Source organism: Schistocerca cancellata, chromosome 2 (assembly GCF_023864275.1).
Source record: "Schistocerca cancellata isolate TAMUIC-IGC-003103 chromosome 2, iqSchCanc2.1, whole genome shotgun sequence".
Lineage (NCBI taxonomy): Eukaryota > Metazoa > Arthropoda > Insecta > Orthoptera > Acrididae > Schistocerca > Schistocerca cancellata.
This window is the reverse complement of record NC_064627.1, coordinates 219575413-219601044: the sequence shown is the minus strand read 5'-3', so window position 1 is coordinate 219601044 and position 25632 is coordinate 219575413. Positions and strand designations below refer to the sequence as shown.

Below are 25632 nucleotides of genomic sequence, written 5' to 3'. Positions count from 1 at the left end.
TTCTCAGAAATGGATGGAGATATCAAGTCACCACCCTTGGTGCAATAACTGAAAACTTCTAAGTCAATGCAATCAAAAGATGTCACCTATTTTGATACTCACAGACTCACTCATTACAGCCTACAGCGCACTTCCCTCCATGTAGAATCATGAAATTTGGGAAGAATAAAGGTTTGGCCGTACAACTAAAGGAAAAAAACGCCGGAAAATTGCTAATTTGTAATTATATCACACGATAAAAATATTTATTTTGTCATTTGTTGTCTTACTTCAAACCTCAAATTAAAACATTCTAGAAAGTATTGGAATCTCCAGGGTCGACGTCTTATCAATAGCAGATAAAAATTGTCGATGATCTCGACTGGTGGGATGGATGGACTGTCTGTGCACATAATTAAGTTTGTACGGAAGCTTCAGAGTCGTACTAGCTCGTGACCAACTTTTTTAGGTAATATTTCTTTGCTAAAGCTCATGGTTTTGTTAGGTCTGACTTCATCTCCATACCGAAAGTACGGTCGTACGGGGTATGAAGCGGAATCTGTGACTGGATTGAGGATTTTTCGATAGGGAGGACGCAGCAAGTTATCTTGGATATAGACCAATCGATAAATGTAGAATTGCGTTTGGGTGTACCCCAGGGAAGCGTGTTGGCACCTTGATGTTCACGTTGCACATTAATGAACTTGCAGACAATATTAACAGTAAACTCAGAATTTTTGCAAATTATGTAGTTATTTATAATAAAATACTGTCTGAAAATAGCTGCAGTCAGATATTAATAAAATTTCAAAGTGGGCAAAGATTGGCGACCTGATTCAAATGTTCAAAATTGTAAAATTCTGCACTTCACAAAACGAAGGATAATTTAGGTTAAGTAGTGTTGAAGCTTAGGGACTGATGGCCTTAGCAGTTAAGTCCCATAAGATTTCAAACACATTTGAACACTTGTCCAGTACTGGCTACAGTATCAAAGAATCGCAGATGGAATCGGCAAATTCATACAAGTACGTGGCTGTAACACTTTGTAGGGATATGAAATGTAACGATCTTGTAAGCTCAGTTGTAGGTGAGGCAGATGTCAAGCTTTATTTTATTCCTAGAATACTGGGGATTTGCAATCAGTATAGCAAGAATGTTGCTTACTAATCAATCGTGCAACCTATTCTACAATATTTCTCAGATGCGAGGGGTCGATACCATAAAGGACTACCAATGCACATTGAATTACACGAAGAAGGGTCACACAAGTGGCTGCAAATCTGTTTGACTAACCGGAGAGTGTGGAATGTTGAAAAATCTCATGTGGCAGACGCTTGAATATGAGCGCAAAATATCAAGCGAAAGTGTACTTACAAAATTTCTAGAGCACCTAAATTTAGAGAAACTATTCATCCCCCTCCGTATCATCCCGTAAGAAAGGTGCAGACATAATTACACTAATTACAGCACGCACAGACGCATTTAAGCAATCATTCTTCTCGCAATCATACGTCAACCGGAGGGGAAGAAGCCCTGATGACTGATAAAACAGGACGTAACCTCTACCATGAGCTTCACTGTCGTTTGCGCGATGGATGTTGATGTACATATGTGTTTGACCTCAGTGTTTTTCTATCACTTTCAGTTTTGCCTGATGGTGACCTGGCCATATACTGCAAAATATCCAAAAGAAGTCTAATTTTAATGAAAATTGGTAAAGGTCGACATTTCGAACAACACTTTTTTTCATCAGTAGCTCATTTATATTAATAACGAAATTTTGAAACCGTTTTAATATGCTCAACCAACTATATTGCAATCATATGTGGTTACATGAAATAACTAAACAACTATTTTTCAAATTCTAGTTTTGGAAGTAAAATAACTGACTTTTTCATTTCATTGTCTAAATTTCGACTGCATGCTAAAAAGCTTTGGAAAAGGAAAGAAAAAGTATCTGAAGTAATATCATTTTATTTTTTCAATACTGCATTATTTCAAAAGAATGTTATGCAGTATGCAGTTATGCAGTTCGATCTTGATTGAAATTGAACATAAAAACGTACTTAATTTTTCTTCAGTTTATTTACAAAATTCTGTATACTTGTTTTCGTTCCAGAAGAATGTGCCTACAGATTGCACGTAATGCACATTGTCGACAGCTCAGCCTTAGCGTCATCTGAAAAATGTCCTCCGTAGGAAACGAAGGCTGCATCTTCATCATCAGGCTTCGTTTTTCCCACGGATAGATCCATGTCACTTATTCTAAATAATGGTTTCTGCAGTAATGAACTCCCTGAAGAACTGTCTTCTTTCTCGTTCTTCATAATCTTTCCTTTGGATTTCCTTTTCTTCTGTATTTCGGATTTTTAAAATTTTTGTTCAGACCTGGTAACGAATAGCCTCGTCCTAGTGTCGTCCCTTGTTCTTTAAAGCAAATGAAACCTTTTTTCAAGTATTCTGAGAAAAAAATACGAGTAAGACTAGCTTTATTTAACTCTTTAGTGTTAGATTCAAATAACAGTCGAAATTTAGACGAATGTATGTTTTCACATTTGGAATTAAGTACGGGATGCCGTAACAAATAAGTCTGAATTGATTTGACTGTCCAGGAGAATTTTATAATATACTTAAAACGATGGGCTACTACCAACATGTAATCTATGGTAAAATGGAGAACACATATACTTCAATGTTCGGAGAGGACCGAAAAAAAGAACATCTATTTGCTGTATCGACATACAAAGAGGTGCTGAGTTGAGTGTTTCCTGGTCAAATAGTTTTAACTAGAGCACTGTTTGGCATTTCGTTCAGGAGGACATCATATTCCAGTGCCTAAAACGTGCTAGTCCGATTGTAGACCATACTCAGTATTTTGAACTTCTAATTATTCAATTTCTCAATGTGAAAAAAGGGATTATTGAAGTACATCCATGAAAACACATTTTTATTACATAGGATTATGCGTCCGTTGGCTTACGTTTCTTTCCTTTTCTCGTTAAAGCGTCCAGTGTAGCTTTTTCTCCAATGAACTGCATTTTGTAAGTCGCGGTTAATTGACCAGCAATAGTCTCCCATTATACTGGTATTCCAGCTGTCCACATTTTCAGGGAAAAGGAATCGTCTCAAAAAGTGAATCCCGAGACCCATTAAACAGCCGAACGTCTTGAACTGGTCCTTCATTTTATCTACAGTACCACACGCTCCAGTCACATTAATGTGACGTCAAAGTGCAATAACCACTCACAACGGCTGGTGGTGCACTAGACGTGAAGAGTATACAGGGTGAAAAGTATTTAGACAATCTCTGGGAGGTTGTAGGTGACATCAAATAAATATTTTTCCCTAATGTCATTTTTTCCTATGAGGATTATTTAAACCGGTGGAGGCCGTATTACGCTCTTCAGTTGTTAGAGGCCGTATTAGGATCTTCAGTTGTTAGAGGCCGTATTACGCACTTCAGTTGTAGGAAACTGCTGCCCACCAGTGTAGTAGTGCATTGTCTCTGTTTACTAATGGAGCGATACACCTGGAGTGAGTACACTAATACGGTTGGTGCGTACTACGTAGCGCACCACAACGGACGAGCTGCCCAGCGGGTTTATCAACAATAATATCCTAATCGCCGTATCCCGGATCATACGACCTTTGCTGCTGTGAACCAACGTCTGCGTGAGACCGGGTCATTTAGCAGATTACCTGGACAGGGACGCCGTCGCGCGGTAAGAACGCTGCAATTTGACGAAGCTGTCTTGGAGCATGTGAAGGGGCATCCTTCAATCAGCACTCGTGCAATAGCACGTAACATGGGGACGAATTAGACGAATGGAAGAACAGTCCTTCGAGAGCAATTGTTACGTCCATTTCACTTACAGCGTGTCCACAACCTGGAACCAGTTGATTATCCACCCAGGATACAGTTTTCGCAGTGGTACCTGGAACAGTATGAAATGCATCCTACATTTCCATCCTCTGTGTTGTTTACTGAGGAAGCAACGTTCGGGTGTGATGGAGTCTTCAGCATATACAATTCGCATGTTTGGAGTGAGGGTAGCCCACATGTCACAGTTACTAGCGCTCGTCAAGTGTGGTTCTTCGTTAATGCGTGGGCCGGTGTTGTTGGGGACTGTTTAATTGGGCCGTATCCGCTACATAGGCCATTAAATGGCAGCCACAATTGGAATTTTCTCGCCAGAGCATTGCCAAAATTGCAGGAATACGTCCCGCTCCCTACAAGACAACGCACGTGGTTCCAACATGACGGGGCGCCGGCACATTTCAGTCATCGTGTGCGTCGTTTCCTGGACCGACGGTTCCCAGAAACGTGGATTGGCAGAGGCAGAGTGTTTGTTGGTTTAATTAAATTGCCGCCAGAGAAATCTTCCTCTGCCGGTTTAAATACTCCTCATAGGAAAAAATGACATTAAGGAAAAATATTTGTTTTGATGTCCCCTACAACATCCCAGAGTTTGTCAGTTTAAATACTTTTCACCCTGTATAAAGCGGGTGGGGGGTATGCGGAAAAGAGTGCCATCGTTGTCGTAATGTGGAAACGGAGATTATCAGACGTTCGAAAAGACATGATCATTGGCTCTCGCGACAAGGGAGGAAGCATTTCCGAAATAGCTAAGCCTGCAAACTGTTCGCGGCCGCCATGGTTGAACCATACCGCGCATGGCAAAATGACTGTATCCAAAACCGGTGCCGTGAAAACTGTGGTGCACTACGAGCCATAGACAACTCGGGTGAACAACGGCCGTGGAGACGTGTACAGGTGAATTGTTGAGCAGCTGACCCCCAGATGAACCAAGGGCCTATCAACAGTGTTACCTCAAAGAGCGTCCAATGAAGGTTGTCGCGTACGGGCCTCCGCAGCAGGTGCCTGCTCCATGCACCGATGCTGACTGCTGTTCATCGGGCGACGAAGGCTGAAATTAGCACGCCAGTGCAGCAACTGGACCTCCCATGAATGGCGACAGGTGGCCTTCTTTTTCAGATGAATCACGTTTTACGGTCCATTGAACAGATGGCCTCTGGCCTGCACGGCGTGAAACTTCTGAAATCAAACTGCCTACAACCAGGAGCGTTATGGTCTGGGGAATGTTTTCGTGGCATTCCGTGGGTGATCTAGTAATTCTGGAAGGAGCAATGTATCAACCCAAGTGCCGGGATATCAAAAAGTCAGTATAAATTTGAAAACTGAATAAATCACGGAATAATGTAGATAGAGACGTACAAATTGACACACATGCTTGGAATGACACGGGGTTTTATTAGAACCAAAAAAATACAAAAGTTCAAAAAATGTCCGGAAGATGGTGCTTCATCTGATCAGAATAGCAATAATTAGCATAACAAAGTAAGACAAAGCAAAGACGATATTCTTTACAGGAAATGCTCAATATGTCCACCATCATTCCTCAAAAATAGCTGTAGTCGAGGAGTAATGTAGCGAACAGCACTGTAAAGCATGTCCGGAGTTATGGTGAGGCATTGACGTCGGATGTTGTCTTTCAGCCTCCCTAGAAATGTCGGTCGATCACGATACACTTGCGACTTCAGGTAACCCCATAGCCAATAATCGCGCGGACTGAAGTCTGGGGACCTGGGAAGCCAAACATGACGAAAGTGGCGGCTGAGCACACGATCATCACCAAACGACGCGCGCAAGAGATCTTTCACGCGTCTAGCAATATGGGGTGTTTTTTTTTCTTGGTTCTAATAAAACCCCATGTCATTCCAAGCATGTGTGTCAATTTTTACCTCTCTATCTACATTATTCCGTGGTTTATTAAGTTTTCAAATTTATACTGACTTTTTGATCACCCGGTATGTATCTATCCTTGTTGCCGTGTCCACCCCTACATGGAGTTCGCTCTCCTCTGCATGATGGCATCTACAAGTAGGTCATTGCAACGTGACATACAGCCCATAGTGCACGGGTGCGTTTCGCAGAACACCAGTATGAGTTTACCGAACTCCCTGATCACCAGACTCCACGGATTCAAACAATCGATTATCTGTGGGACTATCTCTTCGGGCTATTCGCGCCATGGATCCTCAGTCGAAACCCCTAGAGCATTGGAGCCATCATGACTCCACGTCCCTCTCGGTATCCTCCAGAACCTGATGGACTCTCTCCCTCCACGTCTCGCAGCGGACCGTGCTGCAAGAGGTGCTTACTCAGGCTTTAGACAGGTGGTCACATTAATGTGATAGTGTATGAAATAAGTGATTTTGATCCCTAAGAAATTGGCAACGCCTTCCTTGAATGATACGCAAGCCTCACAAACTTGGAATCGTAACTGTTTTATTAGAACAGTGTCGTTGTTATTAGTTAATAAAACAGTACAATACGCCCTCAGCCTGTAACCAGCCGGCTGATCCGTGCTACAGAACCACGTACGGCGCCATGTGACATCTGTGCTCTGCTTTACGTGGGAAGTGCCACATGACACTGTCTCAACTACAGTTACGCTCGCGCATCCTAATGAAATCTCTTTAGAATACACAACGTAATCTGACTTTAAATAAAATGAGCAAAATAAATATCTGGAATACTGTGTCAGAGACCGTCTTTTTCCATTGACCCGTTTATAGGTTACTGTAAATTGGGCTTCGTTTATGACAGAAAAGCTCAGAAAAGTATGAAACGAGAAACAATACAGAACATACACAGAGAAAAGAAGAGCAACTACTGGTAATTGTATTTCAAAAGGAGATTAGACCAACAGAAATTTTGGACACTCTCCAATAAAGATGCACAATAACTATTGAAAACACTCCTCTAATTTGTAGGAATGGATTTTAAAAGTGAATTGTACAGATGCGCTGCAGTACTCTTAACACACTTCCATAAGGAATTATGAAAGTAGAATGAGTAACACAGTGTCATGACTCCAATACATTCACTATAAATTGACTGGGCACGAAACTTCCTAAAAAGTACAATGTCAGCAATTTCTTTCACCTTGACGGGAAGTAGCAATCAGTGTCGTGTGTTACGTTCGGCGTGAAATATCAAAATGTGATGAGACAGGCAGTTAGACTCTTAGAACTGTGTCTAAAAGGATAATGGTTCGTGTACGTATAGACGGGAAACCTGTTAATGTCGACAGAAATATACAAAAAATACGTTGAGCTCATCTCAAGCAAACGGGAGCTTAATATAGTGTGTACCAAACGTGAGAACCAAAATTTTTAAACCGCAGAACATCCAAACACTACGTCGCAAATACATAGCTTTTTTCTGACATCAACACTTTCACTTCAAGCAGTAACTTTATCTCACAAAAAGTTTTCGGTGTGATGGCCATCAATATTAATGCAAGCAGCAGAACATCATAAACTCTCAGAACAGAATCTGTGTACTAAAATGATTGGGACTATTTGCACGCACTGATTACGATAGGGCCGGCCGCAGTGGTCGAGTGGTTCTAGGCGCTTCAGTCCGGAACCGCGCGACGGTTACGGTCGCCGGTTCGAATCCTGCCTCGGGCATGGATGTGTGCGATGTCCTTAGGTTGGTTAGGTTAAGTAGTTCTAAGTTCTAGGGGACTGGTGACCTCACATGTTAAGTCCCATAGTGCTCAGAGCCATTTGAACCATTTTTTATTATGATAGGGGTGTAATAATTGCTTGACCAATATCTCTCACCGTCCGCACTATATTCTACGAAGTACGCATTTCTCAGGTAATCTGACGACTGTTTGGTCATGTATCTTCTTCCACTTGATACGATACAGCACAACACAATCTCTTTAGATTCTAGCATGCGGAGTCTCCATTGTTGAGATCATCGGCCAGCTCCTTGTGGGTTGAATGATGTAATTTCTTGCAGGTTTCTATATGGCGATATTTTCTTATTCTATTATTCTGATCCTTATTTCGAAACGTTTCTACGTACACGCTTTCGTTTTTTCGGTAGCTGTGTGTTTCTGCGCCATATGCTAAATGCTTGTGTGCAAGCTCCTGTAATAAATAGTTCTCCATCTACGAGATCCTATCATGTACTGTAAAGTAAGGTAAAATCTGTGGCGAACAACCGGTGACCAGGCACTGGTCCTCACTGGAGGCAGAGTGCAGCCCTTCTTCACCGCGTCACTAGGAGGGGGAGAGTGGTGGGCCCATCGCTACAGATTTTTTTTTTTTTCATCAGTCTTCTGACTGGTAGTATTTACCCCCGGGAAATATCCTCGACCGGTATTCGTTTCACTGCAGACTGAGAGGACGTGGGACCTTTCTGGAGGGACCGGAACGAGGAATACTGCCTGTTCCTATCTGGCATTCAACCAGGGGACCTATAGTCCGGAGTCTGGTGCTATGGTTCATATGGCTCTGAGCACTATGGGACTTATCATCTGAGGTCATCAGTCCCCTGACTTAGAACTACTTAAACCTAACTAACCTAAGGACATCACACACACCCATGCCCGAGGCTGGATTCAAACCTGCGACTGTAGCAGCAGTGCGGTTCCAGACTGAAGCGTCTAGAACCGCTCGGCCACAACGGCCGGTAGTCTGGTGCTCTTCCCGCTAGACAACCTCGGCCACATCATAAAGTGCAGAGTACGGTAAATGCTACTGAAGATACACTACCGACGATTGTGGGCTGCTTTTCCAAGAAACGACCGCAACGGCGAAGCAGCACGCAGTTGTTTGTTACGAAACACAGACAGTTCGCAAAACACGCGTGTCACAAGCATTGTTCAGTGCACCATGAAACATTATTTTCCTACCATTAGTTCCTTACCGCGAAGCACTTAGTTTAGGATTCTCTACCGTCTAAAGTTGTGTGATAACCTGTACAGGAAAATACTAAGCAGTGCACGAGAATGCCGGAAAATACTTGATGTTCTTGAACACGTCGATCTTATCCTGCAGTATTGTACCTAAAATTTAGGTCTCAACAGATTTACTGTATCTTGGGCTAACTATAACCTACTTTTATTATTCGAGTCTTTGTCTTGTTCGACACTCTTTCTAACAAATCTAACCTAACATCACTTTCCATCAGCCCCCAGTACCGTATTCTCTGTTTCTCCAGTGCACCTTTTTACTGCGCTTATTCCACCTGTTTGTTTCAGAAATACCTGAAATGAATATGAGTGGTCGAAATGATCAGCTTTCGTTACCTATAGAACTCTTCCGTCGCCAATATAAAGCTGCTACTGACAGCTGCTTTGCTGCAGCCGTTATAAGTAACCTATCTTCCCAGATAACACCAATGGTAGTCTGTTACAATGTTTAATAAGTCGATATCCTCCTTTCGGCTGCTATTCATTGTTTCAGTCTTTACTTTGTTTATTATTAACTCAAAATCCAGTGCTCAGTAGGTTATCCATTCACTTCAAAATGTGTTGGAAATCTTCTTCGCTGCCTTTCTAAGAAAACAAAGGATTCTCCTTTGCCCTTCACCATTTTGAGACCTCCACTTTATGGTCTGATTTATTTTGGTTTTTGATTACTAAGTTCATAATTTGCAGCTTCATTTTTACCGTGTGCATATGTGGCACGTGGCCTATCAGTCTTCTACTATTTAAAATATTTAGTTCACTCGTAATCTTTAGACGATTAACTCATTGCTGGTGTCGTGACCTCATTCCTTCATTCATTTCTTTACTAACTGAATCTTCGACTAGATTTCTCCATCCCCAGCGACCTACAGCTCTTCGTTGTTCACTGAAGAGTCAAATAAAAACTGGTACACCTGCCTAATATCATGTAGGGCCCCCGCGAGCACGCACAAGTGCCGCAAAAAGACGTGTCATGGACTCGAGTAATGTCTGAAGTAGTGCCGAAGGGAACTGACACCATGAATCGTCCAGGGTTGTTCATAAATCAGAAAGAGTACGAGGGGGTGGAGATGTCTTCTGAACAGCACCTAGTAAGGCATCTCAGATATGATCATTACTGTTCATGTCTGGGGAGTTTCGCAGCCAGCGGAAGAGTTTAAAAAACTGTGAAGAGTGTTCCTGGAGCCACTCTGCAGCAATTCTGGACGTGTGGGGTGTTGCATTGTCCTGTTGGAATTGCCCAAGTCCGTCGGAATGCACAATAGACATGAATGGATGCATGTGATCAAACAGAATACTTAAGTACGTATCACCTGTCAGAGTCGTATCTAGAAGTATCAGGGATCCCATATCATTTAAACTGCACACGCCCCACGCCATTATAGAGCCTCCACCAGCTTGAACAGTCCCTTGCTGACATGGATTCATGAGGTTATCTCCATACCCGTACACGTCCATCCGTCGATAAAATTCGAAACGAGACTCGTCCGACCAGGCAACATGTTTACAGTCATCAAGAATCCAATGTCGTCATTGACGAACCAAGGTGAGGTGTAAAGCTTAGCGTCGTGCAGTTATCGAGGGTAAACGAGTGGGCCTTCTGCTCCGAAACTCATATCGATGATGTTTCGTTGAATGGTTCACACGCTGACATTTGTTGATGGCTCAGCACTGAAATCTGCAGCAATTTAGGAAACGTTGCACTTCTGTCACGTTGAACGATTCTCTTCAGTCGTATTAGGTCCCGTTTCTACGACCACAGTGATGTCGGAGATTTTATGTTTTACCGGATTCTTGATATTCACGGTTACACTCGTGAAATTGTTGTAAAGGAAAATCCCCACTTCATCGCGACCTCGGAGATGCTGTGTGCCATTGCTCGTGCGCCGACTATAACACCATGTCCAAACTCAGTTAAATATCGATAACCCGCAATTTAGCAGCAGTAACCGATCTAACAACTGTGCCAGACGCTTGTTGTTTTACATAGGCGTTTCCGACCGCAGCGCCGTATTCTGCATGATTACATTTCTCTGTTTTTGAATACGCATGCCTCTATATCAGTTTCTTTGGCTCTTCAGTGTATAGTGTGAGGAGGTATGGTGATAATCTTCTTCATTTGATCCAACCATCTACTTACTGATCTTTCTAGTGGTATTCTGCATTCGATTTTGCTTTGCAAGATGGTCTTTCCTAAATTATCCTCTTCTCTTCTCAAAATGTGCCCAAGGAACTGGAAGTATCTTCCGCTGACACGGGAAGATACACTTCTTGTGATGCAAAGTTCTTCCATAATCGAAATATTGGTTCTTCTTTCACTCTTCAGTACACATAATATCTTCCGCAACTTGTGGGTGGCTCACAGTCCCGTTCTCTCACCATGCGATTTCCATAATTTAGGATCCCTGTAGAAAGACACTTGTGACCGTTGATTTGCTTCGGACCAAGAGGTGCACGCCTGTATACAATCATGGTTCCATAGGCTACTGCAAACATTTTTCCATGAAGGCACTGGCCGTCCTGCCCCACAGGAGGTAAATGTATTAACAGTTAAGACGATAACTGTTGACATAATAAACAATTTCCTTTCTTTTTTCCTCGTTTTCATTTGACTGGCCCATGTATATTGGGAAAATAACATCAGCTGCTAAGAATAACAAACTCCCCCTCCTCTCAAATTTATCAGGGTCGTCATGTCTCAGTAAGTTCCTCGAAAAATGGTGGACTTCTGACCGCGAAACATGATGATGGTTTTCGGTCCTCTTTACATACTTACCCTTCAATGCGACAGATTTTCTCCAACGACAGATGAGCTGGCGGGCATTTTGCTCATACAAGTCTGTTTTTGAGTCTTCTGGAGACGTTATGTCTCGGAAATGACCTCTCAGGAAACTGGTTCGTATTTTGCGAATCGGGATTGACGTCGGTTGTTTGTGACAGATGAAAAGTTGTGCCAGTCTGGGACTCAGGCCCGGATTTCCACTTATCTCGAGCCGTATTCCTAACTACTTCGGCTATCTGAGCAGTTCTCCAGGACCGACCCAAACTTTCTTATGTCGCGTAGTCCACAGGGACGCCCGCACATTTCTTGATCGCCGCCCAGGGACAGACCTATATTTTATGGGCATTTTAGGCCGTCGAAGCATGGATACATTACTGATGATAACAATATCTGTGGTTATACAGCGTCTCTATGTTCACATTACAACGTCCTTCAGACTAGGATTCATATCTGAAGGAACAGGCACTGTCACTGACGATTACAGCTGTGATGTCGTGAAGTTACAGACACTCTATAATCACATACATTGTAAACATCATTAATGACAATCACCTCGTCCTCTTTCTGGAAGTGCCTGCCGCGTAATGCATTATCCATCCGAAGAAAGAGGAAGAAATCGTTGCGTGGCATGTCATGAAATTACAGGGGGTTAGGCGAAATTTAATAGCCCAAAGAAGCAGCATGTGTGACTGCCCTGTGCGCGATGAGCTGGGGCGTTGTCGTAGAGCGGCAAAAGATTCCCTTTGGACAGCTTTCTGCAAATCATCGTCTTGAGAGCCTACCAAAACTTCATCAGGAGATTTCAGGTAGTATCTTCCTGTGATGGCCTACTTGTTACGGGCATGATCTGTTAGCACTAAACGACTGTAGTGCGAAAAAAGTCAACCTCACACTGTCCGACGATGGTTGGGCCTTCTCTTTTTTCACAATAGTGCATCCACACGTTTCCCCTGCTGGCTTTGTTGCTTTCCTTCTGACTCATTGCGGTGCAACCAGCGCTCATTCATGGTGATTAGTCGACCAAAGAAGTCATCTGGATAATCCTGACACACTTGCAATATTTCTGCTGTTGCTTCGGTTCGGCAAGCTTTTTGTAAGATGCGCGTAAGCATACGCCGATATCGTTGACGTCAATTTGTTGTAGAATTTTGGAACTTGTTTTATGCTCAAGAATATCGACGTTTTTGGAGAACGAAAATCTATAAAAATCAACATGGATTCCGCAAACAGAAATCCTACGAAACTCAACTCTGTCCCTGGTCCTCCATGATATCCACAGCGCTGTAGGAAACGACGCTCAGGTTGACGCCGTGTTCGTTGACTTCAGGAACGCATTTGACATCGTCCTGCACTTTAGTTCAGTGAAAAAAATACAAGCTAACCGAGTATCGGACCAGATCTTCGACTGCATTCAACACTTCCCTGCAGGTAGGACCAATACTGTTTACAGCGTATATAAATGATCTAGCAGAAAGCATCGGAAGCTCTTTAAGGCTGTTCACAGATGATGCTGGTTGTCTATAAGCCAACGCCAGAAGACGGTATAGGTTTCCAGAATGATCTGCAGAGGACTGATGAATGGTGCAGGTTTTGGCAATTGATCCTGAACGTAAATAAATATAACATATTGCGCGTACATTGGAAAATAAACCCAGTACTGAACAACTTTGGCATAGATGACAAATTGCTGCAAACAGCATCGACTGTAAAATATCCAGGAGTAACTATCCAGAACGACGTTAAATGGTCTGACCACACAAGACAAACTGTAGGAAAAGCAGATGCCAGACTGAGATTCACAGGAAGAATCTTAAGAAAATGTAGTTCAGTCACGAAGAAAGCAGCAAACAAGGCGCTTGTTCGACGATTCTTGAGTACCGTTTAACAATCTGGGATCCTTTCCAGGTAGGACTGATAGGAGAAATAAACCAGATCGAACGGAGACCTTTGTATTTCGTCACGGGATCGTTTAGTAGGTGCGAGAGCATTGTAGAGATTGTATTGTATTGTATTGTATTGTATGTTAACCGGGGGCCTAGAAACGACGGAGAGGCTCCGGCCCAGCCGCAACAGCAATGGTCCACAAACCAATGACGACTACCTCAGTCCGCTTAACCCTCCGCCGCCCACACCGAACCACTCTTACAGGTTATTGTGCGGTTCGGCCGCCGGTGACCCCTCCAGGGGACGTTTCACACCAGACGAGTGTAACCCCTATGTTTGCATGGTAGAGTAACGGTGGTGTACGCGTACGTGGAGAATTTGTTTGCGCAGCAATCGCCGGCGTAGTGTAGCTGAGGCGGAATAAGGGAAACCAGCCTGCATTCGCCGAGGCAGATGGGAGAACGCCTAAAAACCATCCACAGACTTGCCGGCTCACCGGACCTCGACCCCCAAGTCTGCCGGGCGGATTCGTGCCGGGGACCAGACGCTACTTCCCCATCCGGAAAGCTGTGCGCTAGGCCGCACGGCTAACCGGGCGGGCGTTGCAGACATAGTCAACAAACTCCAGTGGCAGGCGTTACAAGAGAGGCGTTGTGAATCATAGAGAGAGTTACTATTAAAATTTCGAGAGAGCACTTTCTGAGAAGAGTTTAACAACGTATTACTTTCTCCATTACACATCTTGCAGTACGACCATGACGAGAAAATTCGAGAAATTAGAGCTAATACAGAGGCCTATCGACAATCGTTCTTTCCACGCACCATTCGCGAGTGAAACAAGAAATGGGTTAGGGGGTAGGTTAGTGGTACCACAAGTACCCTCCGCCTCACACCCTTAGGTGGCCTGCAGATAATGGATGTAGATGTATGGGTGTGAGGAATAGTGGAACCGAGTGGTCGGTGGCATTTGCCATGTTCAGTATGAGCAAGATTTTGAACACTAGTCCATGAAATACACTCCTGGAAATGGAAAAAAGAACACATTGACACCGGTGTGTCAGACCCACCATACTTGCTCCGGACACTGCGAGAGGGCTGTACAAGCAATAATCACACGCACGGCACAGCGGACACACCAGGAACCGCGGTGTTGGCCGTCGAATGGCGCTAGCTGCGCAGCATTTGTGCACCGCCGCCGTCAGTGTCAGCCAGTTTGCCGTGGCATACGGAGCTCCATCGCAGTCTTTAACACTGGTAGCATGCCGCGACAGCGTGGACATGAACCGTATGTGCAGTTGACGCACTTTGAGCGAGGGCGTATAGTGGGCATGCGGGAGGCCGGGTGGACGTACCGCCGAATTGCTCAACACGTGGGGCGTGAGGTCTCCACAGTACATCGATGTTGTCGCCAGTGGTCGGCGGAAGGTGCACGTGCCCGTCGACCTGGGACCGGACCGCAGCGATGCATGGATGCACGCCAAGACCGTAGGATCCTACGCAGTGCCGTAGGGGACCACACCGCCACTTCCCAGCAAATTAGGGACACTGTTGCTCCTGGGGTATCGGCGAGGACCATTCGCAACCGTCTCCATGAAGCTGGGCTACGGTCCCGCACACCGTTAGGCCGTCTTCCGCTCACGCCCCAACATCGTGCAGCCCGCTTCCAGTGGTGTCGCGACAGGCGTGAATGGAGGGACGAATGGAGACGTGTCGTCTTCAGCGATGAGAGTCGCTTCTGCCTTGGTGCCAATGATGGTCGTATGCGTGTTTGGCGCCGTGCAGGTGAGCGCCACAATCACGACTGCATACGACCGAGGCACACAGGGCCAACACCCGGAATCATGGTGTGGGGAGCGATCTCCTACACTGGCCGTACACCACTGGTGATCGTCGAGGGGACACTGAATAGTGCACGGTACATCCAAACCGTCATCGAACCCATCCTTCTACCATTCCTAGACCGGCAAGGGAACTTGCTGTTCCAACAGGACAATGCACGTCCGCATGTATCCCGTGCCACCCAACGTGCTCTAGAAGGTGTAAGTCAACTACCCTGGCCAGCAAGATCTCCGGATCTGTCCCCCATTGAGCATGTTTGGGACTGGATGAAGCGTCGTCTCACGCGGTCTGCACGTCCAGCACGAACGCTGGTCCAACTGAGGCGCCAGGTGGAAATGGCATGGCAAGCCGTTCCACAGGACTACATCCAGCATCTCTACGATCGTCTCCATGGGAGAATAGCAGCCTGCATTGCTGCGAAAGGTGGATATACACTGTACTAGTGCCGACATTGTGCATGCTCTGTTGCCTGTGTCTATGTGCCTGTGGTTCTGTCAGTGTGATCATGTGGTGTATCTGACCCCAGGAATGTGTCAATAAAGTTTCCCCTTCCTGGGACAATGAATTCACGGTGTTCTTATTTCAATTTCCAGGAGTGTATTTTCACTATTCTGCAATGGTCTCGACTGTGTTACACTGCTTTAGGAGCACCGGAGCATTCACTTGTCTTGCAGTTCTCGCTTCAGAGAGATACTGCCAGCCACTTGCTTCTTCGTCAGTGAGACTTGTGTGATCAGCTAACCACTGTGCAGTATTACGGTGGCTTGTTGCCTTAAACGTCCACCAGCTCACACTTGATCCTTGCATCGTTGTTCGCCTTCAAATACATAAATAGTATCAGCAGACGATACTCCACTTTATCAGAGGACTGTGACATTTTGATTTGGTTTCCTTCCCGTAGAGGCGTGCTATGGTAATGTGGCGAGCGTATTCCAGTGTGTAGCACGACTGCAGCCATACAGCTGGAAACATCAGTCTGAGAACGGTACGCCACCACTTGTCAAATGTGTGATACTTTTAGCACAATATGTTTCGGCACTATGTTATCCCATTTTCGAATGCTATAAAACAAGGAAAACAATCAACAAATCGCAGTATTCCACCTACTGACAACTAAACAAACATATTTTTGTCATACTATATTACGACACACCTAAAGCTTCTATGTTATTAGGGACAGTCAAATGTAATAACCTAGCAGCAAATATGCATTGTGAAACTTAAAACCCTTCCTGGAACATTTCGTGTTGGCGTGTTATACTCTCAAGGCGCAAGTGTAAGCTGAAAGCCGCCGCTTTCACCTACCAAAGATAGTACTTTGTCACTCTTGAGGTATTTCGCCACCGCTGATGAGCTATTCTCTTTTCGTTGCTATTCTCATCAAACTTAACTTTAAAGTCGGGTAACATCATGAACAATACAAGGGTACTGCACTTTGAGAATCAGGGATAATTGTTAACAAATTTAGAAGAAGTAAACATTTTTTGCACTTAAGAAAGGGATGAATCAGCGTGTTAAATGAGAAGACAGAAGTGTCCAAGAGGCATATCTGGGCCCACTTCAGCGGTGGTCTCCTTGGAAAGCAGCCACTAACTTTTTCGAATTACTGTCGTTAGGTTTATGATTTCTGCTGGCCATGCTACACGGGCGTACAGGTTGCAAGGTACTTGCAGTTTCGGTGTATAGAATGTACTAAAACTTGACAGATAATATTCATAGATTTTATGATAGTAATATCGTTGGGGGCTGTGACATCTGCGTTGCATGAAACTACTATCTTTGATAGGTGAAAGCGGCGGCCTGTAGCTTACACCTGTGTCTTGAGAGTATAACACACCAACATAAGATGTTCTCAGAAGGGTTTGATCTTTGACCGTGGCTGTCTGCTGCTGCTGTTTCCTTTTGACTGTGCTAATGGCATAGAGGCTCTAAGGTATGTTATACTACAGAACAATAGAAATATTTTATATGGTTGTCAGTAGGTGTAATACTGCAATTTATTGACTGATTTCCTTGTTTTATAGTATTATATAATAGCATAATGTAGTCCCTAACCATGTTGTGCTAAAAATATCATACATCTGGACACTGGTGGTGTCACATTTTCAGTACTGATTCATCAACAGTTGTACAATGGCTTCACAAGTGATAAAAAATTAATTACCTAACTCTGTCTTTCTGAAGTGATAGTTACGACTTTATGATTACCGTTCGTCAGTAAAATAATACGTGTAAATTTTTATGAAAAGCAGTAAAAATCACTAAGAGCCTGAAAAAATGGAAAGAAACTGAATAATTATTAGAAAGTATTTCAGTCGCGAGTCCACAGTAGAGATGGGCAAAACTGTTCTTTTCAGAGATTGGATCAGAACTGTTCACTCCCTGAAATGAATTAGCTCTTTTTCATGACTCACCACTCATTTACAATAGAAAATAAATGGAAGGCACATTGCCCTTTAAACTTGGTTTATTCCAGTACTATACCTGTATTTTGATCTTATTTGACCCTATTTTGAAGTAACACAGATAATGAGTAAGAATTTTGTATTGTTTATTGAAATTTCCACGATATGACAAAGTTTTTGATTATTGATTTATTTTGCACTATCGTGGTTTTTTGGGTGATCGAAAAATGTTGTAACTTGAGATTTACATTAACAATATATTTGGCTATAATGTATTAAAATTTCATTAACCTCATACAAATACATCGCAAGCCATATATTTTTAAAGTGAACGTTTCCGTTCGAAGACGCCTAAAATCGCAAAATCCGTACCAGAATAAGAAAAAAAAATATAAATTTGACTGTAAAACTAAAGTGCAGCATATAGCCTTACGCAGAATAAAACAAGGAAAATATTGGTGTATCACATTTTGCGATACGTTTATCGGTTTGCTCGTAATTAAAGCGTAAATTCGAGTGTCCATAATAAAAATCCTATAGTAAGAGGAGTCATCAGGAACCTAATCTAATCAGTTTAAACAAATAAAAATAAAATAAAAACAGTTGTCGTATACATAACATAATAATGTAATATACATAGTGGTATTACTACGAAGAACAATATCCAGTGGGGACGAACTCCGATGCAGAGGCGTTGAGTCGAGCAGGTCGAGCCGCGAGCTGTATTACTGCGTGAGCTGAGACCGCAGAGACCAGAGTGACACCTGAGTCGCTTTGCTCGACGCTCTGGCTAGAGTCGAGATGGTGGGGTGAGCGTTGAGCGGGCGAGTTCCGAGGGTGGGGGGGAGCGGTGAACTCACCTGCTCCGAGACAAATCGTCCGTTCCCTTGCGAGCAGGTTTTTGCAAGTAGTTCCTATGTTATCCGCTAGGTGGCTCTCTGTCCTGTTGCTCGCATCAACTGCCCAGAGGGCAGGACGTGCGACTGAAACGATCGCCGACAGAGTGCGATGCGAAGTTAAGCTGCGCCAGACACTGCACAGTGCACACGGCAGACGACGCACAGAGTCGGCACGGCATATGTGAAACACAAAATCCAATGGGGCACTGCACAATGCAGGCAGCCAAGGTAGAAGCAGGGCAGAGGCCGGCGCTGGCTGTGTTGTGTGGCGTGCACTGTGCTCTGACCAGCAGAGGCGCTGTTGATATGCTCCGTCTCTCTCTCTCTCTCTCTCTGCTGTGGGAAACGTTTGGAGCTACCGTTCTTTTTTTCTGAATCACTGATTGTTCACTCCTTTGAAAGATTGAACTCTATGAATTAGTTCAAGAGCGGATCCCCCATCTCTAGTCCACAGCAAACACTTCCATTACATAATTAAACTGATATCCGAACAGCGCTTCACACTATTTAGCTATATCACTGCGCTGAGGGCTACGTACATGCTCCACGCATATCAGGCGAAAATTTCCCTGCCCGACTAAAGACGAATTAGCACTAATGTAACGAAATATATTTCCTGTTAAATTTTCAAACAGTATTGCGCAATGCACTGATGAACCAAACACTGTGATCACCTGCTCAACAGCGCATCGCTCCACCTTTGGAATGCAATGTAGCAGCGATTCTGTGTGACATGGATTCAATAAGTCCTTGGTAGGTTGTCGCAGGTATGTGCCATTGCAGTCGGGGAAGACATCAAGAATGAAGGGATGCAGGGTATCGACAACAATGTACACGAAGCGCACAGCCATCTGTGGTGCCTTCGATTACTGCCATAGATCGAATGGATGCCTAAGTGAACGTACCTCATGGCATAACACTTGCCCACTGTCATCATCCGTGGCACTGTGCATGTTTCAAGCAGCCATTCACCTGGATGACGGCATATCCAGTCACAACCATCGACGTGATGTACGAATAAACGTGACTCATCCAACCAGGCGACACTTTTCCATTGATCCACGGTCGAATCTCGATAATTCAGTGCCAACTACAATCGTGATTGACGACTTCGTTGGAGCAATAGGGGAACGTGGAGGGGTTGTCTGCTGCGGAACCCCATGATCAACAGAAGACTTGTGTCTGCACCATCATCGTACTCTGTCGTCAATTCAGGCACAGATCACCGCCTATCCTGCTTTACAGATCGGACAGCCTTCCCAATCTTCGCGTTCTGTGAAAAGGCACAGACGTCTAACACCTTCTCAGCTACTCGTGTTTCACCGGCCTTAACCGGGTTTCAAAGACGTTTGTGACCGCAGCACTTGAACAGACGGCTAGCTCCGCCGTTTCCGAGATGCCCCATCCCACGCGCCTGGCCATGTGAATCTACCTTTCGTCAAAGTTGCTTAGGAAACAGCATTTCCCCATTTGTGGCCCATATCGTTTACAATGATTATCTATTCCGCTCCCCCCCTCCACCACCCTCCTCGCCCAGCCACATAACTCGCAGGGAAAGAAAAAAATATAGCCAGGAGTTTTTCTTCCAAGAAAATGATGTAAAGGCCGGTATTACGCAGGTTTTAACAGATCGGAACTGCAACTTTTTTATGACTACTTACAAGTCGCCATTTGTCTTCCAAAACATTAAAAATATTCCAACTACGAGGAGGGTCATGGCGGCCTCTCCATCACCATAGTCAGCCGAACTAGAGCATATGCGTCAGTCTGTCAGAAGACTAAAGCGGAACTACCAGCGCAGTGAGTCTGGTTGGAAAGGTACCGATGGTTGCAGCAGTGCAGGAAAGCAAAGGACATATTCCAAAATGAACTCCAGGCAGTCAGGGTACGAAGATGGGAAAGCTATGTGATAAACCAATTAGATATAGACCCATGGGGAGTATCCTACAAACTGGTAAGAGAAAAGATCGACTCTCCAATGATGATATCTACAATCAGGTAAGGGGACAGGATGACGGAATGATTATGAAAAATCCGCTTCGATTGCACAAACAACTTGGTGTTTACATAGGTTCCAGCGTGGGCAGCCACGCCTTCTTCAGAACAAATAAAAAACAGCTTGCCTAAATAGGCATAGTCAAGGCTAAAATCAACACCTACAGCGGTAAGACCCCATAGCCTTTGACTATGCCTATTTAGCCAAGCTGTTTTTAATTTGTTCTGAAGAAGGTGTGGTTACCCACGCTGAAACCTATGTAAACATCAGGTAGTTTGTACAATCGAAGCGGATTTTTCATCATCATTTCGATACTTACGATTGCTGACGCCTGCAATGCTGAAAGTTCTTAGGATGACGGAATCTTGGCAGGAAACTGGCGAGGTCCTCCTCTGGTCGCTGCTGCCTGACGACAGTGCAGATGGCGAAACCGAGGGCCAGCGCCAAACTAGAAATGACGACCTGGTTAGATACACCAATGACAGAGCACTATACCCCTTCTCGGAAGAGGAGGTGGCTGCCCATATAAAATAGTTAAAGAGAGGGAAAGCCCCTGGGCCAGATGGCATTGTCGCGGAACTAGTGCAATTCTTAGCCCCTCAGCTGGTAACACCACTCACCCAACTATTTATTGAGTGCCTCAGACAGTAAAAATTTCCGAAAATTTGGAAAGTTGCAAACGTGGTAATTATAAAGAAAGGACCAGAAAAAGACCGGGTCAAAACCAAATCATACGAACCGATTTGTGTATTAGACCTTTTTTGGAAAATTTCTCGAGAAATTGTTGGCTGACAGGCTGCCTGCACATCTAGTGCTGTGCGGGATGAGTGACAGGCAGTTCAGCTTTAGGCCTGGGCTGTCGGAGACTGACGCAGTCGCCCTGGTGGCCGAGGTCTGTTACTCAGCCCCGTACAAGGACATAGTTGACATCAAGAAGGACATCAGTGGCGCCTTCGACCACCTGTGGTGGCCTTCGCTCTCCTCGTGTTTACGGGAGAAAGAGTGTCCAGGGCTGCTATACGGCTGTCTGAAGAGCTATTGCTAGGATCGGGAGGTCTGGCTATCATCCCCTAGCGGGAAAGTTGGAAAAATTATAACAAAGGGATGCCCCCAGGGTTCTGTGTTAGGCCCCCTGTTCTGGGACATCCACATGGAACGCTTACTGGATAGCCTACAGCAGAGCAAAGAGGTGACAGCCCACGCTGATGACGTCCTCCTGTTGGGTGGCGGCCGTATCCGCGAAGATATTGAGTCCAAGCTAGAAAGGGCTACGGAAAAACTACAACTATGGTGCTGAAACACAGAAATGACAATTTCACCAAATAAGTCAGCATATCTCTTACTAAAAGAACAACTTGTAAGGAACCCAACAGTGATTCCTCAGGACTCTCCAGCTCTTCGGCGACGAGATGTGTGCTACTTGGGAGTCATCATCGATGAAAGGTGGAACTTTGCAAAGCACATGGAAACTGTAACCCAAAGAGCCCTAGAAGTACTCAATAACCTCATTTCCATTAGTCATAAGAGATTCCATCTTCCACCTCATTTAATAAAATTATACCGTAACAGCATATTAACATCAATAGTAGGTTACGGCTCGGGAGTCTGGGCGCACAGGCTCACGAGGGTGGTTCCCGCCATGACACTGAGGAGAATCCAAAGTAACATGATATTAAGGTCATTGGGGTCCTACAGGACATCTCCAGGTGGGGCCTTGTTGGTAACAATGGGGCTCTGTCCTCTTGACATTAAAATCAGAGAGCAGGCAGCATGGTTCTGAGCCAAGAAGGGGGAAGTCGGGAGAACAGGGGACATTATCGGTGTTCGGGCTAGGGATAAGAGTGCGATTAAGAGACGAGGTGAAGAGCTGTGGCAGGAGTCGTGGGAAGCCGATGACATTGGCCGAAGAACTTTCCAACTTCTACCAGACGTGAAGAAACAGTTAGGTATGATATACTTTGAGCCAACATGGGGACTGTTCCATTTCTTCACTGGTCATGGGCCCTATCTGACATATCTATGTCGGTTTGGGAGGAGGGCTATGCCTTAGTGTGACTGTGGTGCACCGGAGGGTACTCCTGACCATGTGGTTTAAGAGTGCCCCTTTTACAATGATGTAGCAGCCACGTTACGACTTCAATTACCAAACAACAACACGTACACACTACTGAGACGAGAGCCGGCCGGAGTGGCCGAGCGGTTAAAGGCGCTACAGTCTGTAACCGCACAACCGCTACGGTCGCAGGTTCGAATCCTGCCTCCGGCATGGATGTGTGTGTTGTCCTTAGGTTAGTTAGGTTTAAGTAGTTCTAAGTTCTAGGGGACTTATGACCACAGCAGTTGAGTCCCATAGTGCTCAGAGCCATTTGAACCATTTTACTGAGACGAGAGGATACATTTCGAACATGAAACAACCTAGCAAACGAGGTATCACGAAAATTTCTGAGGGATACTCGTGAGTAGTAACAAATAACCAAATGTGTCCTAGTATCCCAATCGCTGTGCTTGGATAGGTCGACTACGATTACAGTTGGAATCCGCCACGTGCAGGACTAGAGGAATGGGGTGCAACAATACTGAACCAAGAGGAGCACCGGAATTGACGTAGATTAGATTCTTAGTAAGTAGGACTTAGAATTAGGAAACAAGGAACAGGAACCTCCAGCGATATTCAACTTGTCTTTGGCCTGCCTAGTGTCAGGGTCACGCTCATGGGGATTAGCTTGGTGGGCAAGGCCGCTCTGTATACAATTGACTGACACACCTGTGACGCTGCGGGAAGTGTAGAGGTTTAGTCCCTAAGTACACTATTAGAATAAGTAAAGTAATATTAATAGTAAACAAATTGCCCATTGTAACACTACTATAGTTCACCTGTAAACTTTGTAAATTAGCTGCTAACAATATTGTGACAATTAAGGACCCACTAATTAAGTGAGGTGGTGGGTTGTACGAGGGCTATTCAGAAAGTAAGGAACGATAGGTCGCGAAATGGAAACCACAATGAAAATCATAACTGCTCTATTTGCAACACCCGTCTGCTGGGGTCGAGCGGTTCTAGGCGCTTCAGTCCGGAACCCCACGGCTGCTACGACCACAGGTTCGAATCCTGCCTTGGGCATGAATGTGCGTGATATCCTTAGGTTAGTTAGGTTTAAGTAGTTCTAAGTCTAGGGGACTGATGACCTCAGATGTTAAGTCCCATAGTGCTTAGAGCCATTTGAACCATTTATTTGCAACAGTTAGCTACAACGTCGAGCTACTTATCTTCATAGTCGCCGATCCGACTTAGACATTTGTCGTAGCGTTGTACCAACTTTCCAATAACCTCGCTATAGAAGGCAGCCATCAGTGCTTTCCGCCAATTCTCCACGCTGGCCTACAGCACGTTGTCTGTGCCAAAATGTTGTCTCCATAGCCATCGGTTCATGTGAGCAGAGATGAAACTCAAAGGGAGACAATTACGAGTTGTATTGTGGGTAATAAAACATTTCCAACTGAAAACGATGCAGGAGCATCTTCATTGCCCCTGTTTAATGCGGCTGAGAGTTGTCTTGAAGAAGAAAATGTCATGTTGGCTGCATAGCTTCAGGCGAAATTTCTCACCAGGCCCTCGTACTTAGCGGGAGACACTATTGTTCTAGGTATCTCCATGTGCTCCCTGTGTGCTCAGATCTAAAAAGAACGACGTAACGCGATCGACGGGCTTACCAGAGATACTGCCCAACACACCTGTGCAAAACTTCATCGGATTTTCACAGTGGTTTCCATTTCGCGGTCGATCGTTCCTTACTTCCCAAATGACCCTCTTATATGTATGTATAATATAAAGATCAAGAATAAAGAATTTAAAAAAAACACTAGATACAGGATCATATTCCATTTAACCAGCAAATGTAATGGGTCTACTTTATCGACGCCTCGATTATCGTCTTCAGCGATGCACCAGGCTCCCGAGTATATGTCTCTCGATCGGTGTACGTCTTTTAAAGTAATGCTGACAGGAACTTTTGCTTGACAGTACCTGGCTCGCTGTTGGCCAAGGAAATACGTTATATCGAGAATACCGCCTGACACGCAACTATCCCAGCTCGCCCCCATGCAGTGGCGAGCGCTACATGTCTCTTGCCACTTTCGTCTTAATCAACAGCGAAGATAATTGAAGTAGGTGGCGTACAAATTTTTTGTTTGGTTCCCAATTAAGTTTCGAAGACCGCCGACTCTTACCAGTATCACCTTACAATTCTTTGCACTGAGAAGTGATAGTTCAAACAAGTATTTACATATTCAACATACTCGGAACATGGCATAAATTAAAATTAAATACCACTTTAACAACATTCGCATAAACACAAGGTGTTTGACTGCTATAGGTACAGACGAAAGAGGCGAGTAAGTACTGGTAAACAGTGTTTCGATATCGAATGTATCGTTCGTGGCCCAGCAATACCATAGCATTTGAGGTTCCCCGACTAGAACCGTCTGATTTTTTGTAACGGAATATTTACGTTTGGTGTATCGAGCTCTGTTGATAGTGTCGACAATTCCAGGAATGCATTGTGGATGGTTGTCAATGCGTTCGGAACAGGCATGGAATACTTCAGCACACAGCATTAATGAGGTCATGTGCTCAAGCCTGCATACACACTGAAGGTGGTCGCAAAGGACACTTGTAGTGTAGTTTAGATCTTCTCTGACCCCCTATAATATGTTCCTGTACTCAGTCGCATTATGTCGTATTGGGGAAACCATTGGTTTCCGGACCTATGTTTATTAGGACTGTGTACTTCTATCATTTTCCTCTACTCACCGTTATAGTTGTCAATGAACCTGTATATTAGTTATACACATAACTGTTTTAAAAAATAACATTTAAACAAAAAGTTTTGATTTCAACGAGTTTATCCGTCACAATTTACTTCCGTAATAAAAAGCACTTAATCTGCTTTGACGCGTGAAGCGAAACTACAGCGCCCGTCTCTACACATCGTTTCGCTGAATCAGACAGTTTTGAATTTCGGAGAGGAATTAGGGTCCAAAGTTCACCACAATT

At 44.4% G+C, this 25632-nt stretch overlaps 1 protein-coding gene and 1 non-coding gene across 4 annotated transcripts in view; both read left to right on the top strand.

The window, feature by feature from the left end:
- LOC126161547 (neither inactivation nor afterpotential protein C) overlaps nt 1-25632 on the top strand; it is a 388525-nt gene that overhangs the window by 1316 nt on the left and 361577 nt on the right. The window lies entirely within an intron of this gene.
- Trnay-gua (transfer RNA tyrosine (anticodon GUA)) lies at nt 22762-22845 on the top strand. The gene is given in 2 exon segments: nt 22762-22801; nt 22811-22845. It is a non-coding gene; the product is annotated as a tRNA-Tyr (tRNA).